Consider the following 21,212-nt stretch of genomic DNA (forward strand, 5'->3'; position numbering starts at 1 on the left):
AAAAATAAAACATCAAATAGATGACCCTCCTGATATAATGCCTTCCTTAAAACATATTTAAGAAAAAAACAATGCATAGTCATGCAATACTGAACATGATTCTATTCCAGAAGCTCCTTTTTATAACATTTTGCTGATTAATAACTTCAAACATTAGTAAAACAGACAGTATGTGACTGCATGGTCTTTTTGACTGTGCTCCATGTGTAACTTCTAGAAGTGGCAGCCTGTCTCCACTCTTCACAAAACATAAATCTGCATTATGACACGGAAGGCATTAGATCAGGTGGCTCCTTTTACATCTTAGTTTAGTAGTGACTTGTGAGGCACAGAGACAAAGGGCAAGAGACTGTGACCTTAAAACTGAGGTGCATTTTAAAGTGCATTTAAATGTGACATGTATCCATTAACTGCGTACTGGTCTTTGTCCATATGTGGCTACAGGACCCTTGAATGTCCCTAGATTTGAACACTGTTAAGTTATTTCATCTGCCAGACGTGAGCTAGAGGCTTTTTGGCCACATAATGCTTCTTGGTTGCTTTATCATGAGCATTATGAAACCAGGGCAAGGTGTTTGCTTTAAATGAGAGAGGACAGTCACTGCGGGTTAGCTCAGACTAGCGAGACACATGCTTTTTTGTTGTTTAGTTTCCTAATGTGCACAGAGCTAGAGAGTAACGAGTGAATCAACACTTCTAGTGTGAACATGCTGAAAGTTAATGTGGTGAGTAGACAGAAGACGGATCTTTGCCGATTTTGTGTGTTCATGTTGACTTTAATGCCTATTAAGTAACTGTATATCTTCAACAAGTATCATGCTGTAGTAAGATTCGAGGAGTCTATGAACTGCTATCACCTGGGAGCCGAATGGACAGCAAACCTCCGTGAGGTTTATATCGTTGACAAGTCAAGAGAAAAATCTTGCACTCCACATTAATAATATCGACTATCTACGATTCAAGAAAACTCCAATCTGTAAAAGTTATCATTGGTTTGGTAGAGATTCATTGTATAAATGTTTATCAATTCCCTTCTGCAAAGTAGAGTATGTAGATAAGATGAGCAGGAGAAAATGTATTTTGCTAAATTTATACTGTTAAATAAATTTTGTTCACAGTCAAATATGTTATAGATGCTATTTATTTCATTAGAGAGGTCACTTTAACCTGTTTCCTCACTTTACCCCAGTTCCACTGCCCCAAACCTTGTTTATTTATTTAATGGCAATGCATTATATTATACTATATTGGATTACTATCATCAAGAAGGGGGATTATATGTAAATCTTCTTTTATCATGGCTAATATTTCTACAAGGTGAACCTGACATTGTAATCTTGGATCCCCTTAGACTTTAGGGGACACTCCCTTAGTGTAGGGTTCATTTGATAAAGCTGATCTTCATTTCTCCTGAAACCCCATTAAGACCTGGCCTAAAGTCGAGCTCAGATACATGGTTATATGATATTATTTTTACCCTCATGTGTAGCTTTTGATGCAGGTGATTCCAAAACTCAAGTTTACCTGTGTTCCACCTGTGTAATACGTGGGTGAGTAATTGAAAAGAACATCTTCATGAAAATTTGTTCGAATTACAACCAGGTTTCTGATTTGGCTGATTCACTCTGTTTGATATATACAACTTTTTTTTACTTATTTTTATTATTATTTTTTTTTTTATAAATTAATGTGATTAATGTCATTTTACACAAAACTGTACGAAAATGTGAGAGAAAAGTACTGCAAAATGTAAGCTACATAATCTGTGTTCCATTAGCAGCGTGTGATATGAGTTTTGGTTTTCCAGCAGTCACAGCGGTATGCCTTTTTCTGTATACCTTTTCTTGTTGAGTTGCACAGCTTCTATCATTTGGCAGAAAACCTCTCAAACAATACAATGAATATGTTGGTGCCAACCAGGGTTTTCTTTGTGGACATGCAGAATTTCTATGAATATAGTTTTTGTAAGGTTTTGTAAAAAAAAAAAGAAAAAGAAAGAAAAAAGAAAAAAGAAAAGAAAAAGAAAAAAGAAAAAGAAAGAAAGAAAATAAATAATAAATGATAATGATATTAAAAAAAAAAAAGATTTGTTTTCCTAGTAACTGTATGTGTTAAGAGAATATTAGAATAACCAACGTCTGAGTAAACATGGGGAAATTCAAAATATTATAGAGAAGCTATTGAATTATTTTCTTTTTAACACACTGTGAATAATTCAATTGTACAGTTTGCTGTATGGGTTATATGAAGTTTTAAATAAAAAATACAAACGGTTTTATCTCTGTTGAACTGCTGATTGTTATATTATCACATCACTTTTTTTCCCTCTTTTTCAAGTAATATCACTTAGATTATTTTAGATTACATTAGATGAGATTAGAATAGATTAACTTTGGTGATTTTAGTGGGAAAAACTGATGATCATAGCATTACAAAATCAGGCAAGAATGCAACAAATTCAACTACAATCCATTATGAAGATAATAAAAACGACCACATTTTACGATAACAAAGAAATAACTAAGAAAAATAAAGATACAACATCAGCACCGACAGGTTTACAGACTGAAACAGATTTGCGAGCTTGCATCGCATGCTATCGTGCATGTCTTGGGAGAACTGAGCAGAAATGTGTCCAGGCACGCACACATGTGTGTATCCCACCATCACACACACTGTACATCACGGTATCACTTAAACCTACATTTAATTTTAACACTAATTAAACTTTTTATGCTTTAAGCTTGGTGAAGTGCATGCATTAGTAAGGAGACCTCTGAACATTAAACATTTCCAAATGATTACCTCCTAATGCAAGTGAAGCAAGTGGCTCCCTGCTTCATCAGCTGCAGTGTCTTCATCAGGCTTTGAAGGTACTGCAGCTTGAACACTGCGATGAATAAAAGTCGCAGCAAGCGGAGGACACTGTGCAACTCGTTCACTTCTAGTTCATTTGCTCAATGTCTAGTTCATTTGCCAATGGTAAACACCTTGCGGGGCGTGTCCTCTACCATTTTTTTACCATTACCTCCACCGACAAAGTTTGAGGAGGTTGCTTTCACAGCTCAGTTTGAAAGTTTATTATGTAAAATATAGGACAAAAAAAAAAAAAAAAAAATCACAGATGATATTTGGAGGACAAACAGCCATAGATCCAAGAGAGATTAGATCAAAGATTAGATTTTGGTGTTCACCTAGATGTAGGATTAGACAAGTTTTTTGTTCGTTTGGATTCCCTTAGCCATTATGCCGCATTTGTGTGCTGTAGGAAAAGTGCAACATCTGGCACCTCCAAGTTGTCCACTAAACAGCATTGCATTCACATGCAAATAGTTGGAAAATCCACCCTGGGAGAAACGACAGACAAACAGAAATGGTTTTCGGAGGCTGCAGCTGTGTGAGTTGTACAGCCTAATTGTTTAGTGTTGCTGGAGGTTTGAGCTCTACCACATGCCTTCTAGTTTAAACATGATTCAGGACATGTTGCCAATGGTTACTCAGTTTCAACAAACAACAACAGATAAAGCAGTATTGCTCACCATGTGGGCACACGATGTATTCAATTGTCTTCTCAAGTGCAACAAAAAAAATTCTTGGCCCACATAAAGTATTCTGGATCCCACCTCCTTTCAGACAAACATGATTTTGAAAAAGGGTGTAAAATGATGCCTTTAACTAGTGTACATCCAGTACTAATATTGTCTTTGCTTGCAGGGGTTCCTCTATTGTGCATTTCCTCATCAGAATAAAAGAAAGAATAGAAAAGAAAAGAAAAGAAAAATACTTGCTTACTGTGCTTAAAATAACAGTATTGGATGGGTTTGTGACATGGAGATACTGCAACATCTGCAGTATGTTTTTAATTCAACAATACACTATGTAATAGCTTCATCACATGTTATTTTTATTTCATTTTTTGACCCATCTGTCGATTGGCAAACATGACCCAAAAATTCCATTCATTTCTGCCAAACAGACAGATCCGGATATAAACCGAAAGCCTCAAAGTGATGACAACACTTGAAAAGACTATGGGGGTGATGGAAACGCGAGGCATCATTTTGTGGCTGTTTGTACAAAACAACCTCTTCTGAGTGATTATTAAGTGAATTTGTCAAAATTGCATTTTCGCTGAATGCGAAGTTTAGGTTTTCTCATTTCCACTAAGGATAACTTTTTAAATTATAGAGGCTTATGTGGAGGCAAAACAAAATCTGCATCCCACTTATTAAAATATAAATATTAAATCTGATCTTAAGAACTGTCTAAGTAGTTAAACAGTGGGTGCATCTCTCTATTGGATTTCAGTGAGCCATGTAAATGGATGCTGTTCCACTAAAAGCTCCACTGAGTGACTGAAGATGCTAACTTTTCTATAATTAACACCGTAATTACAAATGCTGATTTGGGTGGTCTTTTCGGGCATGCTGTGACATAGAACCATTTTCAAATGATATAATAATATAGGAATTTATTCATTGCCAATATTCTATTAAAATGCAGTAAAAACCAACAGCAGCAAGTCAGTCATGTTTATCTAACACCTCTACCTGCAGTATAATTAAAATATCATTCACATTTGCATTGCATCTACTGTATGATGTTTACTCATGCTAACTTTGCATGCTGCCATTTGTCAGACAAGTTCATCTGCTCTAACTGGAATGTCTCTTTGATGTCATTTTACACATGGGCTCTCCAGTCCACACACAATGAGGCAAGAGTATACAGGGATATGAAAGACCAGATGCTGTTTGTGTGCTTGTGTGTGTGTGTGTATGTGTGTGTGTGTGGTGAATCTATTGTGGTCAGTGATTGGCTAATGCATGGGGCACCTCTGTGTGCTGAAAAGATAAATGGAGGAGCCTTTGAAGACTCCCATTTGCAACGTTTTCATCTGAGACTCCAGGAGAGCCTAGACTAGAGAGACGCATTGAGTCATAGTTTGTCTGTCTCTCTGTATCTCTCTATATATTGTAGGATTATTCAACAACAAGGACAGGGAATAGGCTCCTTTTTCTTACCTATCAACACAATATTCAATAGGAAGAAAGCAGAAGTGCACTCTGCCAGGCCAGAATTTTATGCGAAACAGCATGGATGTTTATAGCTGCATGGTATGCCTTCTAAGATTTCTCAAAAAAAAAAAAAAAAAAAAAAAAAACACAAGTAAAAATAAAAAATTTGTAATAATTTGAAGAAAGACAGACCTAAATAAGAAATGACATGCACATACAAACACATGCACTTCAGTTGGTGCTGGTGAAGAAATGTGTGTCATGACATGAGCTAGCCGACAGACTGCGACAGAGAGATTAACCTTGCTGGCTTTGAGATGGCAGACGTGCGTGTTAAAAAAGCAGGGGAAACCCCAGGCCATGGCGCTGAGGAGCAGCGGGCGCATAATGAGCGATGGGCAGGGGCCTTGCGCCTAATGGGAAGATTTATTATCTCTCACTATCAATTAATCCCTTCGGACAGGCTGGGGCCAGCAGGAGCGCATCAGGAGTATGTAAAAGAGAGAGAGAGACAGAGGGAAGATGGGAGCCAGCCAGATGAAGAGAGAGATGCGAAAGGACGTGAGTGGTACAGGGAGGAGTGAGCAGTGGGGTGAAATGAAAAAAGATAGCGTGAGAATAAGAAAAAGCCGAGGAGACTAGAATGAGGGAATGATTAAAGAATAATACACACAAAGATTTCTGAGCGCCATGCGGAAAGTGAAGGGAAAAGAAGCGCAATGGGTTAAAAGAGAATAATGACGATGGAGAAGGAATAATTAATAAGATATGAGGAAAGGAAAACAATGCATGATACTGATGATAAAGAAATAAAAGAGAAAACAGAGAATGTTTGAAAATACAGTAAATAAAGAGAACCAAGCTGTTTATGACAGGTTCATGAGGCATAAAACAGAATCTGAGAGAGCGATACAACGCTATGAGCAACTTAACATGCTTTTATGGATGAACTACAAGTTGAGCTTGAAAACTTGTTGGAGTGGTGGTGCAGTAATTTAGATAACAATCTCTGGAAGTAGGTCAAGAAATATGGGGTATTTTAAGAAAAGAGCCTTACACTATTTTGACAATCAACTGGATAATTATGAAATGTATTTTAATAAAGGGAAATCTTTTCATTTAAAAGAGGTTGTATGTAGTGAAGCTCAATTATGTTAGATAGTCTTTTAAAAGAAAGGGAAGGTTTTTTATGAAGGAAAATCTCTGTTTGATGTAATCTTAATGGGCTTAAACCTATAAACTATTTATCTAGAGTGGTTTTACATAGTGGTTATGAATAACTTGTGCAATGAATATGACATTAAGATGCTGCAGTGCTGCAAAAATACCTTTTTTTAACGATTTATTCCCATCATATCATTTCTGATTTATTCTCATATATTTTACTTGACTGTAGGCACATATACTGTAGCTGCAGTGCTCTACAGAAAAAACTACAACCTAAAGTTGTTCACCGACCTCAACCGTCTTTGCCATTATGTAGACTGCTTTGGTCTGTTGCTCATGCATGCCAGTGGCGGTGTTCTTGCTCTGATGGCAGATGTCCAGACCAGTGCTCTTTTTGATGACCTTGACAGGGCCGTTAGTGGGTGATGTTCTGCTTGACACTCCAGGGTGATGTGCTGAAGCCCGATGGCTGTGCATCATCGACCCATTTTAGGGTGAATGAATGCCCGACCTGTGTCATGCCCGTCTCTGTGGACCCATAGGGTGAGAGACCCATCTTAGCTGAAGCTGCATCAGAGGATTGGATTGATAGAAGGGCCAGTGAGCGCTGAACCATAGCATAGGCTATGGCATCATCCAAGCAAACTGAATTCTCTCCAGGAAAACCAGGATATGTAACCCTGAAGGCTGCAGGTCAAACAAGATTGCTCACATTGGTATCTTGGGACACAGGTAGGTATCGCCTTCAATGTTAAACACAAAGACAAACAAAGTGCTGGAGTGTTGACTTAAAAGGGTGAAAGGTTCCTGACTGAAAAAAAAAAAAAAAAAACAGCACTGGAAAGTGTTTTGTGGCATTTTCATCAAAGCATAAAATCAAAATCCTACTGCAGTGCAGACCTCTAAAGAGAAATTCTCAGGAACATATGGAGATTTTACATCGACAGAACTCAAACACAACTTTGATGACTTTAGTGCTGATTCATTTTTTCCCCTCTTTTTAAATTTGTAAGCACTGAATCAGAAACGGAATACAAGATGAAGAGAAACTGGCTAAAACTGTCGATCCCAATGACATTAGTAATGATGAACAATTAATGAGTGTGTAATTACAGTACACCGTAGTGCTCTAATGAAGAGGTACCACAGAGGGAATGCTCATGCATATTCTACCGGCCATGATGAGCTTGGCATTACATGTATCGTGTCTGTACAGGGAGACACCATATGGTAGAATGTTTGAATGAGAGAAAGCCATTGTTTAGTCCAGGCCCATCTCTTTCATTGCAAATCACTGACACAGTATCAGAGCTTTATCTTCAGACCATCATGTTGAATTATCCCTTTGACTTTAGGTGAAATCGCCTGATAGAGACATTGCCCATGAAATGCCTTGGTGACTTGCTCTCTCTGTACACTGTCTTTGACCCTGATAATGACTGGAATAAAGGCACTTCATGAATACAAAGCACAGTACTAGAAGAAAGGCACTTTTGTCCAGTGCATACAAAGTAACACTCACAGACACACACAGTGGCTATTCTATTAGGAACACCTCTGTGTTTATGCAAACAGTTTGCTCTCCCAGACAGTGAGTCACACATGAATAAAGCATAACAATAAATGACAAAGTTGGGGTCTAAAGGGTCAGTTACTTTTCAAGTACATGTTAGAGTGGGTGAAACACGTGATTTACGGGACTTTTAACGTGACATTGCTGGTGCCAGATGCATCTCAGAAACAGCTGCCCTCGTGGGATTTTCCCACACAAGTGTCAAGAGTTTACAAAAAAGCGTTATAAACAAAACACATCCAGTCAGCTGCGATCCTAAAGGCAAAAAACTTTGTTGTTTGACAGAGGAGAATGATGAGACTCATTGAAGATTCACTGATAAGACACTGAAAATAACAGGTGGGCCACAAGTATGCAAATAAAATTGTAGGACAACAGTGCTGTGCAAAAGGGCATTTCAGAATAGACAAGTCATCAAACATTCAAATTGATAGGCTACACTAACAACAAGAAGCTAGAGTGGGAAAATGATTTTTTGGTGCCTGGTGCCTGGTCAGACGAATCAACATGCTGGTGGCAGGGTGCGTATGTGGCATAAACAATATGTATCTGCCTGGTGTCAGCACTACAGGCTGGTGGTACTAGAAGTAATGGTGTGGGGAATGTTTTCCTGGCACGCATTACGGCCTTTAGGGGACATCATTTGAATGCCACGGTGTACCTAAACATTGTTGCCAAGGTGCATCCCACCATGGCAGCAGTCTACCCTTTTTTAAATGCAGGATATTGCACCGTGTCACAAAGCACAGATTGTCTCACTGTGCATCCAGGAAAATGACCATGAATTTGGCTCACTTGAGTGTCCTGCACAGTCCCTCAACCCAATACAGCATTATCCCTGGGTGGTTATAGTGTGCCATGGAATTTTGGGCACACACACACACACACACACACACAAACACACAGTGGCCACTTTATTATTTACCTGCATGATCTAATGCAATTCAATACAACTGTTCTGCCATAAAGTTTACTTTTCTGATGCTTATAATGCTCAGGTTTTCTTATTGTCACAGTAATAGAGGTGTACATTCAATTCTATGTTTGGCATTGAACTCATAGTTAGTGCTGCTGTTGTACTGTACTGCATTTTATTGAGAGGTGTTTCTAATATTCTGTCCCCCATCATGTATTTAAATGGGGAGGACAAAAAATTAGAAAAACCTCTTCATAGAATGTAGTCCAGTACAAGACCTCTGCAAACTACAACCTCAATAATAAACATAATTAAATGCACACATTCTCTACAATGTTAACAAAAAACGCACATTATAAATTTTCAAAATTAAAGGTACATAAACCACAGCCTACGGAGCGCTGCTGTGGGTCAGCTCTCAGATGCAGGCCTGGAAAGTTGCCAGATTATTTTCGGTGACAGGCCACTGTTGTGAGACCAGCCTCAAATCATACTGGGACATGGAACCGGCCTTGCCTATTTCAATGACAAATTGCACCATTAATGGAAACATGGGGCTCCATTTTCTCAAGTTGAAGGCTTGACTAATTGTTGATTGTTAATATGGGCTCATTGATTACTTTACCAACACTGAAAGCGGTAAGGCTCCTTGTTTGTTATTAGGGTGCACTGAGTTACCTTATGAAACATTTAAGTTCTATTTACTAAAAAGGAGTATTGGATGAAGGTAAATCACGTTATCATGATGTGTTCAAATATAATATGATGACAAAATATATAAAAATTTGAAAAAATAAATTAGATCTACAAATAAAATAAATCTACTCTAAGTACTTGATAATACATCATTGAAACTAACAATTCAGAATTTACAATCAATATATATTTTTTTAATCAAAGCAATTACTGAAATAAAAATACCATATTTTATTCCCTAATCTAGTTTTTATTATTATTATTATTATTATTATTATTATTATTATTATTATTTATTTATTTATTTATTTATTTATTTATTTATTTATTTATTTATTTTATGTAAATAACCACTATAGGTGACCAATAACACAGTAAAAAGACAACATAAAGAATTATGGAGGGTTTACACTGACACTGACAATTTAAATTATATTTTTTGGAGCCCTGAGTCTGGTGCATTTTGTCCTTGTTTACACTATTGGGAAGTGAGCATGAAGCCTGCTGTTGTATCTGTAAGAAAAAGTTCTTATTAGGCACATGGGTGTTTAGGTTTTAGAGTCAAACTTGAAAAGAGAAAAACATAAAGCTGCTGAGAAAAGCCACTGGTGTCTACCTCACAGTATTGTGCCATGTCAATTTTCTTTGTCCTTCTTACTTTGGCCCATATGGTTGTGCAATTGGTCTTAAATTGCATTCTAAGTGGGGTTAAAAAGTCTTAGATTTGACTTGGGGGACCCTGCAGAAACGCTGGCTGGTGACAGAGCCTGAGAGCTATTCTTTAAAAAAAAAGAAAGAAAAAGAAAAAGAGAAAGAAAGAAAAACAAGAAAAGGTAGATGCTCTCAGTCACTAAAGCCAATATACAGCACCCTCTGAAAGCAGTGGATCAAAGACGCATCATGTATGAACAAACATATGTCAATAAATATATTCTAAAGTCTGTTTTGCAGTAAAGAGTCATTTTATTTCATATTTTCAAATTACCTATTGACATTCACTGTGACCGCACACACCAGCAGGGTATAACAAAACCCTTTCCTCCAGCTGCTGGAAGAAATCCTAGAAGAAACACTGGTAATGGTGAGCAGAATATTCTATTCTAGTCTATTCTATTATATTCTGTTCTATGCTAGACAAGCAAACAAATGTGTATTGTGGTTGGGCTCTGTGCCATGAACAGTGGTAGCCGCAGTGACACTAAAATTGATTGTGTGTGAGAGAGAGAGATATAGTCTGCTGATGTCAGCCACCATGGAGTGTGTGTTTACTGTGATGGCACATGCTCTGCTGTTAGGGAGGTGGTTGTACAAAAACGCACTATAGCTTGCAATAAGGCTTCCTATGTTTTGATCATGTTAGATTACAAGCACTGGTCTGGTCTATATGCGTGCGTGTGTGTGTGTGTGTGTGTGTGTGTTGTGTGTGATGCTATTAGTAGAGGTAAGATTGGCAGTTTAGCATTAATACACTAACTTCATATCTTAACCCCTCCCACCTCTATTTTTATGGTTCTTCTCCTACTGTTTTACCCTGGAGCCGCAGCTGCACTATCAAGTCAGTATGGGAGTGCATCTAGAAGCCATCCACTTGGATCACCATGTGAAATATTAGGAATATGAAATTTAAAGAGGGTCCTACCTGGGACTGGCTAAGTGCAGCTAATAAAGTGGCCTCTGAGTGTATGCTTTTTTGAGGTTTGGATTTGTTGTGCAAGGCAGGTTTTACTCACCATCAAACAGGAACTTCAGATCTCTTTGCTCATCTCTACCTGAGGAGATACTGTCAGTGTTTTATCCCAAGGTTGCTTGCTGCCTACAGCAAGGCTGTTTGATGTTCGCCCAGGACCAGACTCCATTCTTTGCCACGGGGGATAAAGGTTCACCAGCAGATGATTTGGTATTCTCTATCAAACTCTATCCTTATATTTCAATCTTTCAGCTTGGGGAGCAGCCAATACATCCACTAGATTGCTTTCATGTAAACCAGCCTAAAATTCACTTACAGCAAACAATGGAAAATATCACGATACAGTGTTTATCAATAAGCGTGTGGCCTACTCTCGACCATTTTGGGTGAATGGGCTCATGGTGGCATCTCTACATGCACTGGCTTTTTCAGTTGTGAGCTGAGGCGAATATAGTCAGGTTTGGCTATCAGCAGACATCCTGGCATTCTGCAGCATTCACTTATTCTTGTGTTTGCTATAAATATCACTTTAACATGATGATGAAGTTCAACAGGAGTCCCACAGTTTGTTTTTACTACACTGGGGACAGGCCTACTAATTTAGGTTACAACAAGAGTAAGATTCAATACCTCACTGCCATGCCAACAAACAACCAGATAAAGAAAACAATAGACCCAACAGTGGAGCTATATACCTGACTATATACAATTGTACAAAAGGAAAATACACATGGCCTCTACCTTACATAAAGTGCACACATAGTTGGATGTAAAAATGTATGCAGACAGGAGCATGGATGGGTATTATTTTATTTGACTGGTAACATAATGTGCTACTGTAGTGGTGGGTAAGTGATGGAAGCGGGCTATTCTACCTCTCTCTCTCTCTCTCTCTCTCTCTCTCCACCTCTCCACTCCCCCACCCCCCCACCCCCCTCTCTTGCCTATAAGAGTATAAGAGGACGTTATATGGCCTGTCCACAGGGAAGGAGCTAGAGGGCGTTTGTCTGGCTGGGGGAAAGTTTATGGGCTGTGAAGGCCAATTTGAGCTGCCTGCAGATGGAGTCCAAAAGTGCCATGTCACCTTCCTCCCTCTATGACTCTCTATAAGAACCTTGGAGAAAACAACATCACCGAAGAAACAAAAGTCCTGCTCAAAACTGTTGGACAATTTGGGCGGTAGTGACATAGTTTTGTGGGCCGTAAGCTGCTCATTAATATTGAATAAGGAAGTGACAGTTGGAGGGACTTGGCATAGTCTCTTGGCACCTCTTGTGGGATTGCCAGTGATGGCTGGGTCCTTTGTCTAACCCAATATGTGGTGTTTAAGTCAGAGAACAGCTGCTTTGGACCTCGGAGGGCTTGTTGGTTAGCAGTATCAGGATGAAGTGAGCTCACAATGAAAAACTCAGTATCATGTATCAGTACACACTGAGAACGTTGGGAATGGTACACAAAGATAACACCTCTATTACTTTTAATCAGAAATTTCTGAAAATCTTATCTATTCCATTTGCTTGGACAACCCAGTGTCCAGTGGTGATGGTGACAAATGCAAGATGCAATATATTATTTTGTTGAATATTCAGTTCAATGCAGATATCTGCATGAATCAAATAACAAAGATCAATCTAAGTATGATTAATTTCCTCACTATTATTTCTTCAGTATGCAATCGGTCTTGAAATGATATTCAGATGTATCCATTATGGGCTGATTTCACAACTTTTAGAATATAAGAGCATTTGACTTACATGACAGAGCTTGGCTGGGTATGTCTTGTCTAAGACAGTGAACTAATATCCTTTGAATGCCATTGTAAACAAGGCCAAACACTTAATGTAGCAGTAAAATGCATTATTAAAACATGCGCGTCTCGCTGTAAGTATTTATGGCAGCTGATGGTTGCCTTTGGTTGTGCTAGGCTGGTTTTAATAGCCATACAATGCTACAAAAATGTTAATGTGGAAACATGAAAATAATAATTTATGTCTACCATTGTACATTACTTCTGTGGCCCCTTGTTTGCGTTTGTGAGATAGGGTAAACATAGTCACATTTAATTATAGAGCATTATTGTTCAATGAAGCTTTGTCAATGCAGGCAAGTGTCTCAGATATAAAAGATAAAGTGACAGTACGTGTAGCTATGCATAATGAAACTGTATGTCACCTTCCTGTGTGACTGTGGAACGACTGGGAGAAAATTCTGCCTTCCAACAGTCATATACACAAACAGTTAACTGGGAAATAACATAAGACACAGTTTTGGGTTATACACAGCTGTGAGATGAAGTAGTTCAGAATTAATATGTGCTATGCAGACAACCTGAAAAGCTATTTTGGATTCTTCAAAATCACTTAAGTTGGATTTTTCCACTGAAAAGCCACCGGTTTTGAGAGAAGAGCGAGGATACGCTAGGGCTGCAGTCAAACAAAATAAATCTTGTTTTCCTCCTCTTCAATCTATCGATTGGTCGATGGAAAAAAAAACAAACAAACAAAAAAAAAAAAACAAGACAAAACAAAACAAAAACAGGACGTCTGCGTGCACGCTAGCCAACCTGGTATACTGAATCATTTGAACCAAATTATTTTATGCTGACATGATGGTCAATATTTATCCCAGGGTTGCGGCAATACTTGCTCTTAAGGTGTGGGTGAAATGTTCCTGTTTTCCAGTCATCTTTAAATCTGGCAAACTCACAAAAACCTTCCTCCTCTTCATCAGGCATGTCTCCCATCCACTGAGCCGGTGGGTGTGAACTACATGTGGGTCACATGTCTCACATGTGAGATGTGGGCCATGTGGGTGAGCAAGTTTATTATTATTGGGTAGCAGGTCAGCAGTCACATCATATTGTTAATCCAGGTGTGAATCATCCAATTTGTTGTTGTTTTCATCCTCAAAGTAACAGCTGTAAGTGCTCTGAGTGCTCAGTTTCAATGTTGCTCCCCTCACTCAGGTCGTCAGCCATTTTCACTGTCTGAAGTGCAACTTTAGAGACATTTTTGTGGTTCACATGGAGGCTAAGCAGCTAAAATGGGTTAAGGGCGCTGGAAAAAAGGCAAAAACAAACAACCAAAAACAATAAAAAATACATCACATAACGATTTTCACCTTCCTTGCGTGGATTTCAGTAAATCATAATGCATTTCATCGGTCACATGTCTTGAAAACAATTGCATGATGTAAAATGCTCAGGAAGATGCATGCAAAAATACATCAGGTTTGCATATATCCACCCAGTCGCTGAAAATGACACATGCTTCTGCTTATAAAAGTAACACCAGCAACAGATTCGGACAGACAAGAGCATGTTGACCAACCGACCACACACGCACACACACACACACACACACACACACACACACATGCTCCACTGTGCTGCAATTCCTTGCTTTTGACTTCTCCAACCAAAAGGCCGTTAGGAAATGGCATTTGGCATGAAGCAAGTGGCACAGGCATCGGTGGCGGTTTGTGCCGTTGCATATGGGAAGTCCTTCAAAGTCAGTCTTCGTGCCGCAGGCAGCATTCTAATGAGGTCATCAATAACCTGCAACAGCTGCTCAGAAAGAGAGACCTCATCTGTTCAGCTCTAGCTACCAGTGACTCTGCTCTAACTGAACAAACAGCCCCAAAATAATGAAAAGAATTCTGCGGAACATAAACCAGCACTTTTCCTGGAGCCATTAATTGGTAGGACTGCTGTAGATTTGAAAGTGAAAGTGAAACGTGAACGGAGAACACTGTGAGTAACCCCCCTTCGCTGACAGTCACTGTGATGCTTTTGTTAAAAAAAAAAAAAAAAAAAAGCCTTTGGGGAAAAAATAGCCATCCATAGTCAACTGTTACCCCAGTACAGACAAGAGGAACTGGTTGGTATCTGGTTTGTTGCTTGCTGGCTATATGAAAAGGCCAGAGTGACCTTCTGGTTTTGATACTAGAGGCACAATTTGAATGGATGACTTCTGATCCTTGATTTTTCTCCTCCAAACATGCTATTGTGGGCTATTGTCTGTCCTACTGTGTTGTACAGTAATGATTGTCACCATCCTTCTATGGTTGAAACCCCTTTCTCCCCCACTTCTCCATCTTGCTTTTGGAGACCACACTACATTCATTGATTAGTGTGACATTTATAGCGTGGCACCTGCAACCTACAGGACTCCTCTTTTGCCTCTCCATCTCCAGTATCCATCTCCCTCTTTCTCCCCTCTCCATCTTTCATTTTGACTTGCAACACTCCCACTGGCTAAACAAACAGGCTTGTTAGAGATTTAGCTGCGAGTTCTGTCTTGTTTGGACAAAACTACATTGAGACACAGGTGCAGCTCTGCTTGCTGGTAACAAAACATCCAGCAGCCCGCTTAGAAAGCCTTTCTGGGGAATACTGTTCATGTTTTACAAATATGTTGGTTGAATTGATGATTACACCCAGAGCAATTGTTATGCTTCCCAGATAGGCATGTGCTAATGATGCTCTTAACATTTTTATACGTCCTGTGACTCTGTCGGCTCCACAAAAGAAATATACACATATGCATGTTAAAATTTAATGGTGTAGTTAATCTTTCTTTAAACTACATTGTGCTATATTACTGTTGTATATTGATTCATGATCTACAATTGGGGAAAATCTAGGCTAAATGAAGAAAGAAAGAGAGAAAAAAAATCTAATTAATTTTGCCCAGGGGAACCTGGCCCTCCTGCAGTACACTGTGTTTTTACCCTACCATTATCTTGGGGCAATGGCAGGGTAAACAACACGTAGGGCCCTATGAAAGACATTTTAATTGTTTCCATTTTTTTCTCCCAAATTTCATGCTTTCTGGTTTAATTTTCCTGAATTCTGTGTTTTATGATTTAAGGACATTTTGTCATCAGAAAGCGTGTCTAATCATGTGGTGGATGAAGAACATTTCAACACTTCAATATAAAAATACTCTAAATTTAATGAGTATCCATGAATTTGATGTAACATAACATTGCACAATATTTTATCAAAGACAAGTGCTTCAGCACAGTTATGAAACAAAACATTCCATCCTTTTGAAAAATATAGTGCTTCACATCTGAGCTAGTCAATCATATTTTGGCAAAACGTGCAGAATTCTTGCAAAAACTAATAGAAAACTTACAGAAAACGTGTTCTCTTGACACATAGTTGTCATTTGGATATTGATGTGCTCTAAATTAGGTGTTACAGTCAAATTCCTTACTTTTTTAGATGACATAACCGCCTCAGATGGCCTCTCTGATGTGACTGTGTGTGTTACATGGAGGAGGAGCTGAGCCCCACCCTCGGTCAAACACACACAGCAGAGTACAGAGGCTGCAGCAGCGTGCCTGAAAATGAAATTGTAAAAGCTAATAAAAGCCGGGTCTCCAATAATGGCTGGAGTCAATTTTTTCTTCCCCAAAGTCAAGCAGTCGCTGGTTTTCAGCCATAAAAAACCTCTAAAAAGTCCTTTTGAAAATGGAAAATTCACCGTATAGTCCCATAACTCCTGAAATTATCCACTTTCTTTTATGAATTCCTGCATACCGGATTGCTGTATCACTCTTGCCACCAGCTGGGCTTCAATGCATTACTGTTCTGTCATCAAATGATGCTTTCAGTCGCACCCCGGCCAGTGGAGTTGCGTTCACTGAAAACTGGATATCGAACACTTTGGCAACAATGTAAATGTAAGCACAGAATTGTTAGGCTGGCATTTTTAGATTTATAAATTTTGCAGACCTTTCATGAAAAAGCTCAATTTTAGTGGGTGGAAAATGCCAGCTCAGATGGAGAGCAAAACGATGTGTGTTTTTAAATTTTACACGGCTTAATGTGGACATGGCCTCAGCTTCGCCTGGATACGCAGACTGCTGTGATGGCCAAGTGTCTGCACCGTGTTCGCATGCCTGGAAGTTTACTGATGGCACCATGTAAGCGCTGGAAGCAAAGGCAGAGTTGACAGCAGTGCACTGGACTATTGTCTGATAACATGTCTACTCTCACTCATTCCTGCCAGTTACTCAAAATAATCTGACTACTTTTACATGCACGAGAAAACACTGTTTATTTTCATTTGCTGAGACTCTTACAGCTGGTAAGCATGTAACTAGAGCTAAACTCATTTTCACCTATTTTATATGTACATTGCCATTCCACAGGAATCATTTGGTCTGTTTTAATCCTTTTACCCCTCTAAGTTTTGACACTTGGAGCAAGATTTATGCTTGAACTGTGAGTAGGTCTAACTGTGACGCTGGGCAATATGAGTACATTTTTGATAAGACCTGTTTTCTCTGTAGTTGTGCCAAGTAGGGAGGTGGTAGAGGGATTTGGAAGAGGTTATATCTGGAGCTCACTTGTGTTAGGGCACACTAAAGGTGACAACACAGTTTCAGCGGACTCGGCTAGAGCATGGCCGTGCAATTTGAGCTCAGATAAAGAGACCATAACCAAAGACAAGCAAAAGCAGTAGCTGACACTAGCCTCACCATGCCACTAATATTAATTCAATGTCACGACGGGAGGTGGTGGAGGACCCAAAAGCAGGAGCCAGGAGGCACGGAGTTAGCAAACAGCAAAAGTATTTAATGAACACTCAGGAAACACAGGAACAACCGACAGTAAGACAATAACTGGACAAGGAACAGAACTCAAAACAGGACTTAAATACACAAGAACTAAATATCTAACAAGACACACCTGGGGAAGGGGCCGGAGCACAAGACAGGAGAACACAGAGGATAGGCTGAGGGAAACACTGGGAGGGATCACAACAATCAGGGATAATTGACAGACACAGGACAGGTGTGGCACTGGGAGGGGCAAACAAGACTAACCAGACACAGGTGAAAATACTAATGGGAAACAGGACAAGAGACCACAGGAAAACAGAAAAACAAGTGTCCAACCAAAGTACAAAAACACAGAAAACACCAAACCATGACAGTACCACCCCCCTCAAGGGACGGCTCCTGACGTCCCAAAAACAGTCTCTGGGGCACGGGGATGGATGGCCGTCATAAGACGGGGGGTGGAGGAGGCTGAAAGACAGAGCTCAGAGCCAGAGTCTGGTGGAAGGCTGGAGGGCAGATGACCAAGGATCAGGCAGTGCTCGGGTGGAGGGCCAGGGCGCAGGAAACCAGGGAAGGCATGGCGCTCGGGCGGACGGCCAGGGCGCAGGAATCCAAGGATGGGGCAGTGCTCAGGCGGACGGCCAGGGCGCAGGAATCCAAGGACGGGGCGGTGCTTAGGCGGACGGCCAGGGCGCTGGGAACCAGGGACAGAACAATGCTCGGGTGGACGGCCAGGGTGCTGGGAACCAGGGACAGAGCAATGCTCGGGTGGACGGCCAGGGCGCTGGGAACCAGGGACAGAGCAGTGCTCGGGCGGATGGCCAGGGCGCTAGGAACCAGGGACGTGGCGGCGCTCGGGCAGACGGCCAGGGCGCTCGCAGCCAAGGCGGAACCTCCGTGGATGGCAGCAGTGTGGGCGGCACCACACTGCAGGCCGGCCCCAACGTCCTGCAGTGCGGGCTCTGGGACGCTGGGCAGCGGCAGCATGGACTCGGGACCGCCGGGCAGTGGCAGCGTGGACTGAGGGCTGCCTGACCATTGATGAGCCGGTGGGACCAGTGACGCAGGACACCGAGGAAGCAGCAGCACAGCCATGGGAGGTTGGGATGAGTGCTGCACGGGTCCTGGGGGCTGGGACCGGGGTTGTCACAAGGGCAGTGGGAACTGAGCCTGGGGCAGCCAGTCAGGCTCGGGGAACTGGGACAGGAACCGGGACAGCCAGTCTGGCTCGAGGAACGGGGACTGGGACCGGGGCAGCCAGTCGGGCTCGGGGAACTGGGACTGGGACGGGGACCGGGTCAACCAGTCGGGCTTGGGGAACTGGGACTGGGGCGGGGACCGGGTCAACCAGTCGGGCTCGGGGAACTGGGACTGGGACCGGGGCAGCCAGTCGGGCTCGGGGAACTGGGACTGGGACCGGGGCAGCCAGTCGGGCTCGGGGAACTGGGACTGGGACAGCCAGTCGGGCTTGGGGAACTGGGACTGGGACGGGGACCGGGTCAGCCAGTCGAACTCGGGGAACTGGGACTGGGACGGGGACCGGGTCAGCCAGTCGAACTCGGGGAACTGGGACAGGGACTGGGACCAGGTCAGCCAGTCGAACTCAGGGAACTGGGACAGGGACTGGGACCGGGTCAGCCAGTCGAACACAGGGAACTGGGACAGGGACTGGGACCGGGTCAGCCAGTCGAACACGGGGAACTGGGCTTGCTGGACTGCTGGAGCTGGTAGCTGGGCTTGCTGGACTGCTGGAGGCTGGTGGCTGGGGTGCGGCTAGCTTGCAAGTGGCTTACACACTTGAAGCTAGCACGCTGTTGACCAGCAAGCTGGCGCCTGGCCAGCTGGTGGCTACGAGGACCTCCAAATGGCAGTCGGGTTCCCAGAAATGGGTTCTGGGATGGAGCAGCAGGACAAACAACAGGAAGCAGCTGTGGCAGATGAGACTGGGGTGCAGGTTGGGAGGAAACTGGAGTGTCCAATGAGGTGTTCAGAAGGTAATTGTTCAGTCTGTCACGGACAACATCCAAACGGGGGACAAAGTGACTCACCCATGGCCTCTCCTTAAACCACAACTGTTGGACAAATATTTCTTTCAGGAGATGAGCCTCCTGATGGGACTGAGCCATCATGAGGTTCTCCACAGTCCGTTCAAAATGAAAAACCTTTTCTTTAAAAAGGCGTTGCTCCGCTGGGTCCATGATGTGGTCCAGTTATTCTGTCACGAGCAGTGGATGGTGGAGGAAGGAGGACCCAAAAGCAGGAGCCAGGAGGCACGGAGTTAGCAAACAGCAAAAGTATTTAATGAACACTCAGGAAACACAGGAACAACCGACAGTAAGACAATAACTGGACAAGGAACAGAACTCAAAACAGGACTTAAATACACAAGAACTAAATATCTAACAAGACACACCTGGGGAAGGGGCTGGAGCACAAGACAGGAGAACACAGAGGATAGGCTGAGGGAAACACTGGGAGGGATCACAACAATCAGGGATAATTGACAGACACAGGACAGGTGTGGCACTGGGAGGGGCAAACAAGACTAACCAGACACAGGTGAAAATACTAATGGGAAACAGGACAAGAGACCACAGGAAAACAGAAAAACAAGTGTCCAACCAAAGTACAAAAACACAGAAAACACCAAACCATGACATTCAATGTGTTTTATGGGGTTAAACAATAAGCCATGGTCAAAAATGTCAAAAGTGTGAGACTAATGGCATCCTGACATCCCATGGACAATCAAAAAATATGTTTAGGACCTGCAGAATCCTGCCATGTCTGTCATTTGATACAGACTGAGCTAATTTCTCATTTATCATTGGTCACTGGCCCCTTAGTTGACAGCTCATCATAACACAAGGCATATGAGTATATTATTGCATAATAATATATTGTGGGCCCTCATAAATTTCTAGAGAGCAATCAGTCAGCAAATGTGGAAATTTCTGAAGAGGATGAGTTCAGCAGCACAACAAACCAACAGGAGCGCAAGACAAGACAAACACAAGACTTGTCGAAAAGGGAAGTGGGTCCTGGGGCTGACCACTGTATCTTTGGTGGTAAACACACACACACACACACACACACACACACACACACACACACACACTAGGGCTGTGCAATAAGACCTAAATTAAATAAATAAGACCATTTCATATCTTAATAATGATATATATCATCATTTGCCACATTTTCTGTAAGTTAGATAAATAAATTGTTTATATAAAATGATCACATGGAAAGGCCTATTTCTTAAAGGCTTAGTTCTTACTGAATTATATACTTGACAAATTAAAGGTGCTTAATCATCTATTCGAAATATAAAATATGACTATGTAAAATAATGGTGTAATGATGGAAGGAGTCTATTGGGGATCTGTACATGCTTCCCAACGCTGGCACAATTTTTTCCCTGGCAAAAAAAGGTGCCATAAAAGTGTCAGGCCACAGCTATGCCATAGGAGTGTGTGTGGCTCCTGCAGAGGCTTACTGCACCTCTTCAAAACTTTAACTGTACATAAGGCATTGCAAGACTGCTTAGGTCCATAAGACTTCTTGGTGCTATTTCTG

Source organism: Myripristis murdjan, chromosome 16 (genome assembly GCF_902150065.1).
Source record: "Myripristis murdjan chromosome 16, fMyrMur1.1, whole genome shotgun sequence".
NCBI classification, from domain to species: domain Eukaryota; kingdom Metazoa; phylum Chordata; class Actinopteri; order Holocentriformes; family Holocentridae; genus Myripristis; species Myripristis murdjan.